This window comes from Neolamprologus multifasciatus, chromosome 12 (assembly GCF_963576455.1).
Source record: "Neolamprologus multifasciatus chromosome 12, fNeoMul1.2, whole genome shotgun sequence".
Lineage (NCBI taxonomy): Eukaryota > Metazoa > Chordata > Actinopteri > Cichliformes > Cichlidae > Neolamprologus > Neolamprologus multifasciatus.
The window spans coordinates 3,934,584-3,953,231 of NC_140450.1; the positions used below are offsets into that span (position 1 = coordinate 3,934,584).

An 18,648-nucleotide genomic window follows, 5' to 3' on the forward strand; every position below is an offset into this window, starting at 1 on the left:
CCTTTAGAGAAAATCAGATGAGATTAAAATATGTAGAGCATGTCTTTTCTATGGGGAACTGAAGAGGAGCAATTTGTGAGTTTCAGTCACGTGCTATTATACTGCATGAAATGATTAAATGTTATTATAAATGCAATTTAGCACTATGTAACATCACTACATCCTCCAAATATCCCCATAAAGTTTTCTGTGACTGAAAATATCAACTTCACAAAGGGATCATTTAAAGCGGGCGGCTCTTGTTTTGGCGTATTAGTTTTGCTGGGTGAATCAAACTAGCATCTACAATTATTCAAATACACCTTCAGATGAACAACAGCACATAGAATATTTCACCGTGTCGTTATTTATCAAACACAAACTAAACTAATCCTATTGATTCTGTTAAAACGTTTCTGCTGTTGTGTCTGTGCACTGATGCCCAGAGAAGTAACGCGTTACTGTAATCCGATTACTTTTTTCAAGTAACGAGTAAAGTAAGGGATTACTATTGCAAAAACGGTAATTAGATTACCGTTACTTTACCGTAGGAACACTGCGTTACTAAAACCGTGATTTTTTTTTTTTTTTTTTTTTTTTTTTTTTTTTTTTTTTGCGAGAATGTCTCATGACAGTGACGTAACCAAGTGCGACGTTCGTGACAACAGCTGTGTGCAGATCAGGGTTTTAAGAGTTTTGCAATTTTCATTAGTTTTTATTTTTATTTAGTTTTGACTTCATATTTTCAATTTTATATCAGTTTTAATTAGTTTTTACCAATTGTTTGCTAGTTTAGTTTAGTTTTTATTTTTTTGAAAATCCTTAGTTTCAGTTTAGTTTTGATTAGTTTCAGTTATAGTTTTAGTTGTGTTTGCAATAATTAAGTGTAACAAAATCCCAGTTTCATCATATCAGTCATTCTGCTCATCCTTGGGTATGTTGCTATTCCAGCTACCATACTGCACCCTGGACAGGTCGCCTGTCTGTCGCAGGGCTAACACGCAGAGACAGACAACTCACATTCCCACCTATGGGTTCTTTAAATAAATAAATAAATAAAGGCAGATGAACAACCATTGATACCAGGCAACTATAAAATGTATATCTTGGCCCCAATGAGACTATTAACTCTTGCAGCACCGGGTGTTCGTAATTTTGGTTCAAGTGAATTGATAAACTTTTTGAAGGTAATTGACTCACACAGTTGTGTAGATATCCCCGTCTTGTTGTCTCGGGATGCATCCCGCTGCCTTGCCTGGGGTTAGCTTCTGTTTTCTGGGGATGAGGGTTGAGTGTGCTCCCTTACCTTCTCAAGGTAAGCTAGGTTAGCCTTCTTGTGTGAGCTTTTCAAGTGCACTTTAAGGTTTGTGGGATTTTTTTCCCTTTAGAAATGTCCCTCATAATTTGTCTCTTTCCACTACAAGACACTTGCTTTATCATAAACACAGTCATATTCAAAGTAATCCCAAATTGGACTCTGGTGCTTTCTCCCGACCTTTCCTGACATGATTCTGCGCGTGGACGGAGCAGCGACACAGACGACTCGACTAACGTGCTGCCACCTGCTGGCATAATGAGACACAGCAAGAAAAAAAATCTGTAAACTAAACTTCATTTTCACCCTTGACTACTGTATGACACGCACACATCAGTGAAAACTAAACACATTTTTGCTATAAATTCAGTTAATTTTAGTTAGTTTTGTGAACACTCATTATAGTTTTAGTTAGTTTTCCTTTTTTTGTTTTTATTTTTATTTCCGTTAACGAAAATGTTTTTTCACTTCTAGTTTTCGTTAACGATAATAACCTTGGTGCAGATCAACAATGGATAATATATCAAGTGCGGAGAGAGTATGAGCGTGCAGCGTTTAAAGCGTGGAAGTACTGACCTTACTTTAAGTTTGATTCCATAAAAAGTGACAAAAACATTAGTGTCCGTTGTGCGTGGGAAGAAAACTTCTTTTTACAGCGAAAAAAAACCTAAATAAGCACCGAGTGTGCTACAACGTAATGGGAAACTCACAGAGAAACTCGCGGATTCTTCCACTGACCGCTGCGGCACACCTGCACCAGGGTAAACCTCCGCCTACGCCACTCCTGCTTTACAGGTGAAAATAGAGCAACAGGACCGCTAGTCTTTGACTTTATTTATTTTCTGCTGTGTTTTACTTGCATCTATTTGAAAGACTGAGTGTAAACACAAAAAAAATTATTTTAGTGTGCAGAAAATAAGTTTAAATATTAAACTAATTTCTTCCAGTCAGAGAATGGTGCATATAATAAAATTTTTGCTTGATGCATAAAGTTAAAAGATTAAAACTAATAAAACAAGTTTTAAAAAGAGACTTTTCCATTTGATTACATTTTGTATGATGGATTATGCAGAAAAAGTAGAATTGGGCTGAAAGATCTATCGGGTTTTTTTAAAAGTAACTAAGTAATTAATTACTTTTGAAAATAAGTAATCAGTAAAGTAACAGGATTACTTTTTGGGGGAAGTAATCAGTAATTAGTTACGGATTACTTTTTTCAAGTAACTTGACCAACACTGCTGATGCCAGTGAACGCCTCGTGCTTGCGAGATTCACATGATTTAAACCAACATTAGAAAACATCTTAACCGGTTTGACTTCATGACCACGACCCTCCCATAAATGGAGCTGAGACAATAAAACAGTTTATTTCATAATCAGTATTTTTCATGTCAGATCAACACACATTTGAGGCTCTGGAGAATATAATTTGTGTATTTGACACTAAAATAGTGTAATTCATGATAAGGGAACATGTCACCCACTACAACAGTGTGAATGCTTGTTGTGTATCTGACTACGATAAAAATCGAAGGCACAAGCTTTACCGCAGCCTTACCGGGCTGTGACAGACACTCGGCGGTTCCTTCTCTGACACACTCGTTTTTTGTTTCAATCGTGGAAATGGGACTTCTTAGGACTGGAACAGCCCTTGTCTTTTAATTATGACACACACTCAAATGAGCTCCTATTGATGCTGTTGGCTAAAACAAGTTAAAAAGTAATAGGCATTAAAAGCGTGTCTTAATTTTGGTGCATCAAAAACTCGTGTATCTCTTGTATACATAATTATAGGAAGCCTCGGGGAGAGATAAGATTGAATTCTCCATCAATCAAAAGTCAGAACTGCATGTTAGTTCAATTTACATAAATATTAATTTCTAAATACTGTTAAATTATTTGTATAGCACATTAATTCTAAATTAATTTAAAAAAAAAGGAATCTTTGTGAATTGCATAAATGTGTGAACTACATGCAGATAATTAAGTACATAAATATTAAATGAAAAGTTTAGATCAAACACCTCAAGCTCCTGTTATATGATCCCACAGCCATTTCCTGTCTTTAAGGCTATGCACATTAATTATAAACCTCACTCAGAGACCCAGTATTAACACAGCGTGTCATTAATAAGGAAGCGAGAGTGACATGTGAAGGTCTCACATTGTGACTAATTGAAAAGGCATCAATCATCAAGGACCATTTTACTTGCCTCAGCACCTGCTACTGTATGGAGGAGGTCACGCTTTGAACAGGATCAAGACAACTTAATCTAGACAAATTAACACGGCGGACTGTGCCAGTAGGATGTCTGCCATGTCCCTGATCTCATCCTGCTCTTTCACACAGAGTTTTATCTCATGGGATCAGGTCCATCTTGGTCCCTGCACCCCTGAGAACATTTCTGAAGATTGTAAAATTCCTTTTTAATTTTTTTTTATTTTTTTCAAAGTGTAGCATTCAGATATTCTACTAAAACTACAATCCCAACGGCTCCAAAAGCTGAAATGCTGTGCAAAGATTAAATAGAACAATCACTGAAAGCCTGTATTTAGGTTAAAGAGAAACATGTCTGTAACGGCGGATATGTAAAGCTAGCTCATTTACACGTAATATAATGTTTGTGCATTTATTTTGGTAACTTCCTGTGTGACCGGAAGTGAACGATGTAACGGTAATCAACTTGATGTACAAAAAAGACGGAAGAAAACGGAAAACTAATGCTAACGGAGAAAAGGGAGAGAAAAACATGGTTAAATTGTACAAAAATGAATGGTTCTAGCTACAGTCGACAGGGGAACAAGGTTTGTAATGTACATGATTTAAGTTGAGCAATCTGAAATGCATAATATGTATTATATAGTTTAATAGAAAACGGTTAGACTAGCGTAATGAGCGGTTAAAATGGTGTTACATAAATAATATGGTAATTGTTTTATTTGTTTGTCTAGCTCTTACGTTGGTTCGTTGTCTGGTACACGGCAAGGAATAATAAAGGTCATTCAACAACCATCAGTTCTGGCCTTCTCAGTTCGACTGGATGCTACAATGTCTTCATGTATGCTCAATCATCCAGGTAAGGAAATCCCAGAGAGTTGATTCTATTCATCTGGATGAAACGTTTTCAGTGTGAGAAACATATCACTCATCAGTCTGACCCAGTCCGTCCCTAAAATAATACAGAGAAAACCACAACAATCAGATGAACCCCTATGAACAAGGGCTTTGGTGACAGTGGGAAGCAAAAACTCCCTTTTAAAGGGAAGAAACCTCCAGCAGAACCAAGCTTGGGGAGAGGCAGCCATCTGCCACAGCTGGTTAAGGGTGAGCGGAAGAAGACTGGACTAAAACACACACTATGGAAGAGAGCCAGAGATTAATCGTGACTAATGATTCAATGCAGAACATTGTATGAACACATAGTGAGTGAAGAAGAAACACGTCATGGGAAGCCCCCGCAGCCTAGACCTATTGCAGTGTAAAGGAGAAAAATTAAAGTCAGACGTCATCCAGGTCTTTATGTTTTTAAGACATTCCTGCAGTTTAACTAATTGGTGTGTGTTGATAAGGGTGGTGTCATCTGCATAGCAGTGAAAATGTATACGATGTCTCCTGATGATACTGCCTAAGGGAAGCATGTATAATGTAAACAGAATTGGTCCCAGCACAGAACCCTGTGGAACTCCATAATTAATCTTAATGTGTGAAGAGGACTCTCCATTTACATGAACAATTGGACCCTGTCAGATAGCTACAATGATACAAACCACAACCACCAACAGTATCGAATGCTGCACTGAGGTCTAGCAGCATAAGCACAGAGATGAGTCCACTGTCAGAGGCCATAAGAAGATCATTTGTAACCTTCACTAAAGCTGTTTCTGTGCTGTGATGAGCTCTGAAACCTGACTGAAACTCTTCAAATAAGCCATTCCTCTGCAGATGATCTGTTAGCTGTTTGACAACTACTCTTTCAAGGATTTTTTGAGATAAAAGGAAGGTTGGAGATTGGCCTATAATTAATCAAGACAACTAGATTTTTAATTTTAGTAAGTTCAAGACTTTTATGTAGTTCTTTAACTACTATCAGCTTAAAGGCCTGTGGTACATAGCCGATTATTAGAGATAAGTTGACCATATTTAAGATTGAAGCGTTAATTAATGGCAGGACTTCTTTGAGCAGTCTTGTAGGAATGGGGTTTAAAAGACATGTTGATGGTTTGGAGGAAGTAATTATTGAAGTTAACTCAGAAAGATCAACTGGAGAAAAAGAAAAAATGGTACTGAAAGTAGCTGTAGATAATGTTATGTCCGTGATGTGGTGTGAGGCATTTTTTTCTCCAATGGTTAAAATTTTATCTGTGAAGAAATTGATCAAGTCAGTCAGACTAGTTAACATTAAATGAATGGTTGGGTCAACAGTGATGTGACTGTTTGTCAGCCTGGCTAAAGTGCTGAAGAGAAACCTTACACAGATGTCTGTGTAATTCTAACCGCAATTATGAAGAGGGAACCAATTTAAAGAGCATAAAACCTTTTCTACCAGGCTGCAAATGTACTTACCTCACTGATGAGACCCATTACTGTCTTAAGTTTCAAAAGCAACATGTTTTCTTAATCAGGACAGGATTTCAGCTGCCCAATCGTTCAATAGCCTCTGTTGTCATATTCTCTGTGTCAAAGTGAGTCAATTTTTCATGTGTGTTACGGCTTATGAATGAAGTGTGAGCACAGACTCCAGAAGTGCTCCTGCGCTCGTGCAGTGATTTCCACTACAGATTCACATCTGCTTTTTAATGCACTTCTGCATGATCACAGATCACAGCCAAATAGCGGTTCGGGGCCTCGTCCCTTGAGCGCGGAGATTTCTCTGGATTCACTCAATCTTTTAACGATATTATGTTTGTAGATGATGAAATCCACAAAAACGTGAGTCTTAAATTATTAAACCATTTGCTCAAGCGGTCTCTCACAGAGCGATGAACCCCTCCCCCAGCTAAAAACTGTCTTACTGTGAAGCTCTTTTAATATCAAATCATGTTACCAGCAAATCATTTGCACTTTTGGAATTAAGTAAGACTTTAAAGTGGGAGTTTTCAGCTCTGACTTGCTTGAGAATATTTAATTTCTTCTAAAAGTTGAACATATTATGGTCTTTGTCTGTGAAGCAGGCAAGTTTGCATCCAGCATTCATAGTTAATCTCCTTTTCACTGACAGTGTTGTTTAACTGGCCTTGAGGGACTTTATCATCTTGACAGTACAAGCAATAAGCAAGCGCTCAGATCAGATTGTGGTTCAGGAAAAGAATCATAACAATCGAATTTGGTATATAGGATATTTTAACTTTGTAGTTGAAGGTAGACTTCATGCAGTATTTGCAGAACTATATACTCTTGTACATAAAATAATTTAGCTTTATTTATCCTGTACAGTACTACACCGCAAGACCGCATTCTAATGATTCTACTGATTCTAATGAAGATGAATAGCGGATGCAGTGGATCGTATTACATACTAGAAATCACCGCTAGAACGTCTGCTTCAAAACAAACTTTCAGATGGGATAGCAGAAGGAAAACATTTCTGCCACCAGATATTCAGCTCACTTGATTTCTTCACAATTTAATATGCCAAATAAATCCTCTTTCATAAGTCGTTGAAGCTTTATTCCTGTGACTGATCTGCTTTTTCTGTTTTATAGCAGCCAAACACATTAAAAGAGGAACAAAGGGAGAAAATAAGTCACTGAGCAAATATGCGTTTTCCTTATCTAATGGCGATTTAGATTATATCACTAGATAATCCTTATGCATTTTATTAAATGATATTTATTGTTTGTCCCAGTCAACGTTCATGTACTGTGCAATGGATGCAATGAGTACAATCCAGACTAAAACAGGAGAATTGCATGCAGGAACCTCTGACCTTGGAATGACCGTGAACTACAGAGAAGTTCTGGGAAATGAGAGAGGTAGCAGCTCTGGAGACGGGATGAGAGATCATCAATAACCCACCGCCCTGCACTCACTTCAGTGTTTTCCTTTCTACACTTGTCATGTATTTTTCATCCTCGCGTCCCATCGGCTCAGGATAGGTCACTCCTGAGCGGCGCTCCTCAGCAGCTCCGGCTGAACAGATGTTGGGAATGGCAGATGAACGCAACTTAGGACCCACATATGCTGCACAATCAGGAGTGTGGAGTGATTTATTCATAGAAGTGAATAATGTAAACACACTTTTTAGTGAGCGGCAGTCTGCTTTGGGTGTGTGTGATTCGGTTCAACTTAAGACAAACTGATGTTAACGTCACAGGAAATAACAATCATGTCTCATGTCGGGGAAAACTGCACAGATGTGGAGAAATGAGGTTTCTCTGAGATCTTACAGCTTCCTAACCTCTATTTTATATATATTTATATAAGATCTTATGTATAATTATACGTTTGGGGCGCTTTGACTGTTGTGAATTGAAGGTATACAAATAAAACTGGATCCTGCAACAAGTGTGACATGATTAAACCGTCATGATTTTTGGTCTATTACTGGATTTTTAGCCTTTTTAGAAGATGTTTAAGATAAGATGTGTTCTGCTTGGTTTTTCTCATTCTTAGTTTCTTTATGCTACGTTGAGGGTTTGCCAGCTGGGTGGTGACTTTCTTTGTGGCATTCACATATTCTGCCCATGCTAGGTGGGTTCTTTGTATGTACTCCAGCATCCTCCCACAGTCCAAAGACATGCTGTTAGTTTAGCTGGCGATTTTAAATTGGATTCTAAATTGTGAATGTGAGCGTCAGTGGTTGTCGGTGTTAGCCCCGCGACAAGCTGGCGACCTGTCCAGGCTGAACCCTGCTTCCTGGCCTATGACAGCTGCAACCCTGAAGTGTATAAGCAGTTAAGACGGATGGATGTTTTATTTTACATCCCTGTACTCTTAAATTTAGCTTCTCTTATTGCTGAGTTCTTGTGTACTGTGTTTTAAGTCGTATTTTTGACACTGATGCTACTGTGGAGGTTTTTATCCATGTTTTTGTATTTTGGTTTTGCCCTTTTTATCTCAGTGTTTCCTGTTGCTCTCTCCGTTTTTTGTTTTTTTTTCTCTGTTCTCATCAATTTATTCATCTTTCAGCATATTTTTTGTGTTTTAGTTTAAATAAATTTGCAAGAAGTTTCTTTTTCACCTTCTATGGCATGTATTATGAGGTATTGTGTGTAGGGATGGGTATCGTTTAGGTTTTATCCGATACCGGTGCCAAACCGGTACTTTTGAAACGGTGCCGGTGCTTAAACGGTGCTTAAAGAATGGAGAACACAAAATTTGTCCAAAAACCTCTCATGTTTAGCTGTTTTCCACTTTTTCTTTGGTCATTTTAGCCTTTTTGGCCAGGGTGAAGGGAGTATCTGCCATCAAACAAGAAGACAGCCGCATGTAGCTATGATGTTTGCTAGTTCACCTTACATGCATTAATGTAATAACGTGGTTAGCCTACTCAACGTAAATTACACACGAACAACATTAAGCTACTCACGCAGAGAAGAACGGCTGCTGCATCATCATCCTCATCATTTCTGCTACACTGGCAGGGCTAGGGACCAGGACTCTCCTCTTCGGGTTTTTGGGGGATGTTGCTAACTCCGGGTCCGATAACAGGCAACCCACAAGCAGTAGATGCGCTCGGTGTGAGGTCTCGCAGCAAGCTATCAAATACGGCGCATTTTTCAGCTTTAAAAAAACGCTATGCGTCGCCAGGTGTTTCATCAGATTTGAGGTGTTATCTCCTTTGACAGTATCACAGTATCAGCTTAAAGCACTTGTTGCAGCTGCTGAGTTTGCATCTTTTGCTGTGAAGTACAGCCAGACTTTGACCGCTTCGCTTTGGGCATTTTTAATCTGTAGCTCTGCTCTAAAAGAACGTACGTACCTGGACCCGCCTACTATCCTCGGAAACGTAAAATGATTGGCTAGAATTCAATGTGTATCACATTTCAGGAAAAATAAAGCACCGAAATGTGCGCTGCTTTTCGGTCTGGTTACTACCGTTTATGTAAGAACTGGTGCCATCATGGCACCGGATACCGGTACCCATCCCTAATTGTGTGTATGGATTTTCGGATGAAAATGAATTTAGTCCATTTTGGAATAAGCCTGTAACATGACGAAATGTTAAACCAGCAATGTGAACACTCTCCTGATGGCTGTATATGACACCCTGGGAAGGATATAGTATATCTTCATTTAAGTATATCTTATACTGAGATATTCAGTTTACTAACAGATTAGAAAAATGTCAGAAAATACTGTAATTACAAAACTTTATTTAAGCGAGGCAGACCTTACTGTAAAGGGAATGCCAGCATTCCTGCACGGTTGATTTGAGCTCCCATTTTCAGATGCCTGTGAGAAAGGATCGGATATCTCAGTGGAGCCCCTGGAGGCACCGAATGAGTTAATTACCTGCCTCCCATCCGGTGAGTTAGATTGTGCTGTTGAATGGTGAATTAGATATCTAAAATGACCAGCGCGATTGTAATGACAGCTCTCTGTAAGAATCATTTCATCTGCCTACATTACTTTGGAAGACGTGATTAATGAAGCGCAGCGTCCTTCACATTTTTCACCCACTCTCCCTCTCATTCCCAGATATACTGATCTGCTGACATTTACTTAAGTTTGTGCTAATGTATTAATTCCAAAGATAATTATTCAATATACTTTTGTCACTGTTGATATAGCTCAGTGTCACCCTGCGTGCTCTCCTCTGAGAGTTTCTATATGACTTTGCCAGATGGGAAGCGGGCTGCTGCAGAAATCTCGCTCTATGAAAAAGGCCATATGTGAGGAGCAGCACAGAGAGAAAAACAGACGCGAGGAACATGGTTTCTACAACAGAGGCAGACAGAGTACAGCTGATTTATTTCTGATGCACCAGGCAGTGATGGAGATCATAGATTAGGCTAACCAATCCCTGACATATGAACATTCACCATGCAGTCAAAAATTGGTTTAAACCAGTAGTAAACAAATAATAACAACACTAAGTCTGCATTAGTTACTATGAAGCTATAAAGATGCATGTAGCCACCATGAAATAACCCACTGGTTTCTGAACTGCTGTTTTAAAGGCTTGCATTTCACATCAATAATATTTCTGTTTTGGCAGATTTGATAATTTTCCAGTTATCAGTCTTGTTCTTGTCACCAGAAGGCTCAGATGGTGGTTATCATTCATTCTAATCGTGGATCAATGGAGAGTGTACTGCCTTAGCTATGACTGAACAGTCAGGTAAACTCCTTCCCCACATCAAGACTCTGATAACAAGATTCCCGGTTCACAGGTTTAATGACACAGGGAGAGGTGAAACTGCAACAAACAGTACAAGGCATAATCACGTTTACTTATTCACCATGTAAATATATAATGATGAAAATATATTAACCTGTTTTTTTAATACAAGTCAACATATCAATCGCGATCGTGGCTCAAGAGTTGGCAGTTCGTCTTGTAATCAGAAGGTTGCCGGTTCGAGCCCCGGCTCGGACAGTCTTGGCCGTTGTGTCCTTGGGCGAGACACTTCACCTACCGCCTACTGGTGATGGTCAGAGGGGCCGATGGCGCGATATGGAAGCCTCGCTTCTGTCAGCCTGCCCCAGGGCAGCTGTGGCTACAACTGTAGCTGCCTCCACCAGTGTGTGAATGTGAGCCCCCTTTAAGCTTAGGCAAGTAAAAGCCAAATCTGAACCCTGGCTGAATGAAGACACCCGTGCTGCCAGAAGAAAGTGTAGGAGAGCTGAACGTAAATGGAAGAAGGATCAACTTCAGGTGTCATACCAAATGTTACAAGATTACTGGAATTCTTACCAGAAAACTGTAAAAGATGCTAAGAGGAAACATTTTGCTGCTATTATTCAGGCAAATTGTCGTAAGCCTCATGTCTTGTTTAAGACTATTGACATGGTCCTTCATGCTCCACAGACTGTTGGTGTCGAGTCCTCTCAGGAAATTTGTGAAAACTTCCTACACTTTTTTATTGATAAAGTGTTATCTGTCAAAGCGCAGATTTCCCAGTCCGTTTTCGACCCTTCTACCCCTGCCCCTAGTTCTGCTGTCTTTGACAGGTTCGAGCCTGTTTCCTTGCTCTGCCTGCAGGAGTTGGTTGCTCACATGAAGCCCTCAGGTTCCCCTTATGATGCTCTCCCTCCTCGATTTTTCAAAGAGGTTTTTCTCACTATAGCATCAGCTGTACAATCCATTGTAAATAGTAGTCTGTCCTTTGGTGTGGTACCTGTCAATCTCAAACATGCAGTGATTCAGCCTCTACTCAAGAAACCTGCTCTTGATCCTGATATTATTGCGAATTACAGACCTATTTCCAAACTGCCTTTTATCTCAAAGATTCTTGAAAAGGTAGTTTATAAGCAATTAATGTCCTTCCTAGAAGAACACGGTATTTTAGAAGTTTTCCAATCTGGTTTTAAAGCTTTACATAGTACCGAATCTGCCCTTTTAAGAGTTTTTAATGATGTGTTTTTGGCAAATGATTCAGGTGACTGTGTTATTATCGTGCTGTTAGATTTAACTGCTGCTTTTGATACAGTGGATCATAATATTTTAATTTCCCGTTTAGAGCAGTTGGTGGGTATTAGGAGTACCGCACTGCAGTGGTTCAGATCCTATTTGGCAGAGCGAACTTTCTCTGTGAAACTCGGGGAGTTTGTATCCTCTGCTGCTTCTCTTCAATGTGGGGTCCCACAGGGTTCAGTTTTAGGACCGCTTCTTTTCTCTCTATATCTCCTACCCCTTGGGTCTATTTTCAGGAAACATGGGATTTCTTTCCACTGCTATGCCGATGACTCCCAGATTTATTTCCCACTTAAAAAGATAAATGGCTTCTCAGTAGACCCGCTGCTCAGATGCCTTGATGAAATAAGGGCCTGGATGGCTTTGAACTTTTTACATTTTAATGAACAGAAAACAGAAGTGATGGTTTTTGGTGGCGCTTCTAAGGCCACTATTATAGATCTTGGTTCGCTGGCACAGTATGTTAAACCAGTCATCACTAATCTGGGAGTTAAAATAGAGGCAAATCTTAAATTTGAAAGCCAGGTCAGAGCTGTTGTAAGATCTAGCTTTTTTCATTTGAGAGAATTAGCCAAAATAAAGCCTATCTTATCGAAACAGCATTTTGAGACAGTAATCCATGCCTTTGTTACTTCTAGGCTGGATTATTGTAACGCACTTTATTTTGGGGTTAGTGATGCGTCCATTAGGCGCCTGCAGGTTGTGCAAAACGCTGCAGCACGTCTTTTAACTGGAACAAAAAAGTCTGAGCACATTACCCCAATTTTAATTTCACTCCACTGGCTACCTGTACATTTTAGGATTGTTTTTAAAATTCTCTTATTTGCTTTTAAATCTCTTAATGGCCTGGCCCCCCCCTACCTCTCGGAGCTACTACAACCATATACACCTGCCCGTTCCCTTAGGTCCGCCAATCAGCAGCTCCTTAAGGTACCGAAAACTAAGTTTAAATTTAAAGGTGATCGTGCTTTTGCTGTAGTTGCTCCAAAGTTGTGGAATGATCTACCTTTGCATGTTAGGCAGGCTTCTTCTCTTTATGAATTTAAAAGTTTTCTTAAAACATATTTATTTGCTCAAGCCTTTGGCATTGATTAGAGGGGTTGACTCTATTTGTTTTAACATGTTTCTATTTATTTATTTATTTATTTATTTATTTTTTATCTTATCTTATCTCATTTTAATTTTTATTTACTTATGCTATTAGCATGTACAGCACTTTGTGAACTCTGGTTTTATGTTAAAGTGCTTTATAAATAAAGGTGGTATGGTATGGTATGGTATGGTGAGAGTGAATGAATAGTGGAATTGTAAAGCGCTTTGAGGGCCCCGTAAAGCGCTATATAAATGCAATCCATTATTATTATTATATAATATTCATGTGAATTACTTCCCTTTTTAACTCAAATAAAATATTAAATTATGATTCTAACAACTTTTGCTGAGATGAATTCCTATAATTTGTTTGTAATTGCCCTTTAACTCCATAAGCGATTGCTAGCATAAATTGTAGGAGATTGTTTTTAACATTAAACTTGCAGAAAAATCGCCTTCAAAGAAAATGATCCTTACATGCACATAAAACATAAAACACATCTGTACATACACACAATGCTACCAAAGGCATAGGATGTATGTGGATGCCGCTGAATTTAACTAGCTAAGGCTACCATGCTGCACAAGCCTTCTCCTCAATTCACAGACTACTTCCTTTTTACATTCCAACATCATGTCCTATTACAGGTGACACTGATTTTAAGGTCACACCAGTGAGTTACAATTACATATTTAACATTTAAGACAGCGGTCCCCAACCTTTAAGGTGTCGTGGATAAATACAACAAAATAAAATAATACAACCAAGACAAAAACTGTGGTACTTTGTAAATATAATAATAAACGCAAATTCACTGTGTAACTGTGTAACTTTATTAGCAGTGTCCTCCTGACAACACTGAGAGTAACGTCCTCCTCTCTGCCCCTTAATGCTCTCTGTTCGCTATGGTAACGCATAAATATTTCTTTCAAAATAAGACGCACAACTACAACACGGGAAAAGACCCAGGGAAACCGGTGCTGTTTTCTGTTGTTCCTGTTGTATTTGTTGTATTTCTTCTGTTTCTACAGTTTGTGCTGCTTCTGTGTTCCTGAGTTGTGTTAGTCTTCATGCTTTACTTATTTGGCTCAGCTTCTGTTTTTTCCCTCTTTGTTGTCCTGCCTTCACAGGTTCACCTGTGTTTGATTCGCTCCACCTGTGTCTCGTTCCCACCTGTTTCTTTTAACCAGTCATTACTGTGTGTATGTATCCGGTTTCGCTTCTTGCCAGAACCAATTTTTTACTCATTTATCAATAAAAGACTTATGAAATCCTTATGATTGTTCTTTAGTAGCAAAGTGTATGAAGTGAAGCTGTCAGTTTACTGATACCACAGTCCTGCTCTCGTCTATGAATCCATGACTCGCATCTGTGAGGCTTTGACCAAATGAATACGATCACAGATTACTGCTTAAATGAGCTTCTGAAGGGTGTCTCCACTGTTCCTTTAGTACGGAGCCCCGCAAGGGACATGGGAGAAAAAGAAATTACGATGAACTTTTGCGACATCTCACAAAACTAACTCGGGATCTCGCATTCCAACAATGGCGGCAGCTACTTAGTTGTAATATTACTCTTTCTGGGTCACAAAATAAACTTTTCAGATATTTTGAGGCGTGAATGTAGTTGTGTAAACGTCAGATATCTGCTCGTTTTACAAGACTTCACATATTTGCAAAAGTGCTCCGACGTTTTCGGAAATCTGACACCCACCATCTCGAAGCTAATGGGAGGTCGAGACCTACTATAGCCGGGAGGAACACCGCTTTCCCGGCACATCGTGCCTCGACCTCCCGGTCAGCTTCGAGCTGGCGGCCTCCGAAGAATGCGGCTAAAACTTTTGCGAGATCCCGAGTTTGTTTGTATTTTTTTTTTTCTCCCATGTCCCTTGCGGGGCTCTTTAGAGAGGATGAAGCCCTCAGCATTTAATTAGGACATCGCCTGAGTAAGGAGTTTCTGACCTGTCCAGCTGTGAAGCAATACAAGCTACCACGAACCAAAGAGAAGTTATAATGCTTCCGTTTGTATGTTCACATGCAGGATTGAAGCATCAGCCCCTAAGTTATTTGGAATAAATGTGTCAGTCGCAGTGAGAATATCCACTGCAGACTTTCCAGGCAGAGAATGTGACTCTTTCTAGAGCTGAGTGGAGCTTTTATGCATGAAAGGAAACTAGGATCAATTTTTCAAAGATCACTGGAGTCATCTGTCAAATAGCACACTCAGCCTTTCAACAAGTTGGACTGCCAAAACATCTGGCTGAGCTATAGCCGCTCAAGTGGGATCCACATGCCATCAACTTTTTTTCTCTTAGATTTGGTATTGTCAGCACTACGACATATCCCCTAAGGAGCTGGAGTGCAACAGGTGTGGGGCTGAATGGGAAACCTATGAGAAATAACTTGGCACAGATTTATATTTCCCTTCTAAGTGTGATAAGACGGCATTGTGAAATCTGAAGGAGTGCAGGAACCTAAAACTCCCACTGAGGATTGAAGCTGATGAGGTGAAACCAAAACCTTGTGAAGAAATCTAATCTTTATAATATATAGTCTGTGATAGTGCAATCAAGCATGATCATTAACTGAACATAACCAGATGTTTAGTGATATATTATCTTCTGCTTCTTTTCTGTCTGCTCTGAGGTCATAACTCATCATCACATGAGGATCATAAAATGTAATCGTGTTTTTCTTGTAATTTGAGTTGTTTACATTCACTGGTCTATTGTTTATCTACAGTTTGACCACAATTCATGGATTTCCTACCTAAAACAGACTTTTATCAATGTTTTGACACCCATATGAATGAAAGGACAGCAATGGATTATACTGTATGAGCTGGATTGAGTACTTGAAAACCAAATTTTCCAGGCTTTGTTAGTAATTAGAGATACAGTACACCATTTTGGTGGGTTTTTTGTAACCAAACTTCAAGCCCAGGGTCCGATTTGATTATAAGACCAACAGAGATGGCACACTCATACGACAGGGATCTGTCAGTCTGAAGGTAGACCTGCAGAAAGGAATACTCTGCTTTTCATTTGTGATTCTAATGGAGACCAGAATTTACAAAAGGAAAATCATGATGGTTGTAATAAGAGGTGACATTAGCAATTTTGACCATAAACTAACTGGTATGGTAAGGTATAGATCAAAAGTGGGCAGCACAGTGGTTGTTGTTGTTCTCCCCGTGTTTGCGTGGGTTCTCTCCGGGTAAATTGCCCATAGGTGTGAATGTGAGTGGGAATAGTTGTCTATGTGTTAGCCCTGTGACAGACTGGCGACCTCTCCAGGGTGTACCCTGCCTCTTGCCCTACAGTAGCTGGGATAGGCTCCAACTGCCCGCGACCCTGACAAGAATTATCGAACGAGAATGGATGGATCGATGGATCAACGGTGCTGTTTTTTTTTTTTTAAAGATTTATTTATTGCTTTTCCAACAACATTTTAACCAACAGGAAGAGAGAGTTCAAATAAAATAGAGGAGGAAATTAATAAAAAATTTGAGTGTTTAATAGTAATGTATGTACATCGTATATGAACAGTATTAGGGAAACACATAGATATAGTTATACATACTCGGTTTATGCCCGACAATATTTTCACGGACCGGCCTTTAAGGTGTCGCGGATAAATACAACAAAATAGAACTAGTACCGGTACCAAAAAAAAAAGAAGATTTATTCATAACACACGTGAAAAGACCAAGAAAAAACGAGTAAACGATAAAAATGATAACAAAATAACACTGAAAACCGATAAAAACCCTGAAAACTATACATTTCACAGTGTGATAAGACGGCATTGTGAAATCTGAAGGAGTGCAGGAGCCTAAAACTCCCACTGAGGATTGAAGCTGATGAGGTGAAACCAAAACCTTGTGAAGAAATCGAATCTTTATAATATATAGTGCATTATTCCAGGGCTTAACAGTGCTGTTGACCAGCGGTCTCCAACCTTTTTTACGCCACGGACCGGTTTATGCCCAACAATATTTTCACGGACCGGCCTTTAAGGTGTCTGAGCCTCAACTCTCACGGCCCGGTACCAAACGACTCACGGCCCGGTACCAAACGACTCACGGACCGGTACCGGTCCAAGGCCCGGGGGTTGGGGACCTCTGCTGCCAAGGGCGCTGTCACTTGGTGTTCGCTCGCTCGCTCTGTGGTATAGTATCGCTTCCTGTTCCTGCTCAAACACAGTGGTGTTTCTGAGTAGCTTATTTGCTTAGCAGTTTAATTAACAACTTTTAAATACATTCTTTTTTCACAGTATAATCTTCACGTGCTTCATCCGAAGCACACTTTCTGTGTACTCACTACCTAATTTATAGTATTCACTCACTGTCTCTGTACTGTTTCGCTAGCTTAGCTCGTAGCCGACCCGTTAGCACCATGGCTACTTCACCTGTCCCTTCTGCACTTTCTTGCTCATTGTGTCAGATGTTTAGTTACTCCTCGGCCTCCTTTAGCAGTAATGATATCTGTAACAAATGTAGCATATTTGCAGCTCTGGAGGCCAGGATTACTGAATTGGAGACTCGGCTTTGCACCCTGCTCTCACCCTTAGCTAGCCAGGCCCCTGTAGCTGGTGCAGCCGAAGATAGCGTAGGCCCCGCTAGCTGTTCCCCGGCAGACCCCAAGCAGCTGGGGAAAGGCTGGGTAACGGTGAGAAGGAAGCGTAGTCCTAAACAGAAGCCCCAGGTACACCACCAACCCGTTCATGTGTCTAACCGTTTTTCCCCACTCGGTGACACACCCGCCGGGGGTCAAACTCTGGTAATTGGTGACTCTGTTCTCAGACATGTGAAGCTAGAGACACCGGCAACCATAGTCAATTGTCTTCCAGGGGCCAGAGCAGGCGACATTGAAGGAAATTTAAAACTGCTGGCTAAGGGTAAACGTAAATTCAATAAAATCATAATTCACGTCGGCAGTAATGACACCCGGTTACGCCAATCGGAGGTCACTAAAATCAATATTGAATCGGTGTGTAACTTTGCCAAAACAATGTCGGACTCTGTAGTTTTCTCTGGTCCCCTCCCCAATCAGACCAGGAGTGACATGTTTAGCCGCATGTTCTCCTTAAATTGCTGGCTGTCTGAGTGGTGTCCCAGAAACGATGTGGGCTTCATAGATAATTGGCAAACCTTCTGGAGGAAACCTGGTCTTGTTAGGAGAGATGGCATCCATCCCACTTTGGATGGAGCAGCTCTCATTTCTAGAAATATCGACAAATTTATTAAACCCCTCAAAACATGACTATCCAGAGTTGGGACCAGGAAGCAGAGTTGCAGTCTTACACGCCTCTCTGCAGCTTCTCTCCTCCTGCTACCCCCCCAAAAACCCATCTCCATAGAGACTGTGTCTGCTTCCAAAAAGACAAAAAACAAACAACTTAAACAATCACAAAGAAAGAATAATACAGTATCCACATCTGAACCAAAGAGTAAAACAGTGAAATGTGGATTATTAAATATTAGGTCTCTCTCCTCCAAGTCTCTGTTAGTACATGACTTAATAATTGATCAACAAATTGATTTACTCTGCCTTACAGAAACCTGGTTGCAGCAGGATGATTATGTTAGTTTAAATGAATCAACACCCCCGAGTCATTCTAACTACCAGAAATCTCGAAGCACAGGTCGAGGGGGCGGTGTGGCAGCAATTTTTCACACCA

At 39.9% G+C, this 18,648-nt stretch overlaps 1 long non-coding RNA gene across 1 annotated transcript in view; it reads left to right on the forward strand.

Annotated features, from left to right (window-relative positions):
- Positions 1-2,453: 2,453 nt before the first annotated feature.
- LOC146506195 (uncharacterized) overlaps positions 2,454-18,648 on the forward strand; it is a 142,492-nt gene continuing 126,297 nt past the window's right edge. Inside the window, exons 1-2 of the long non-coding RNA XR_014877189.1 lie at positions 2,454-4,099; positions 4,247-4,371. This is a non-coding gene — a long non-coding RNA (uncharacterized LOC146506195). The remainder of the gene's footprint in view (positions 4,100-4,246; positions 4,372-18,648) is intronic.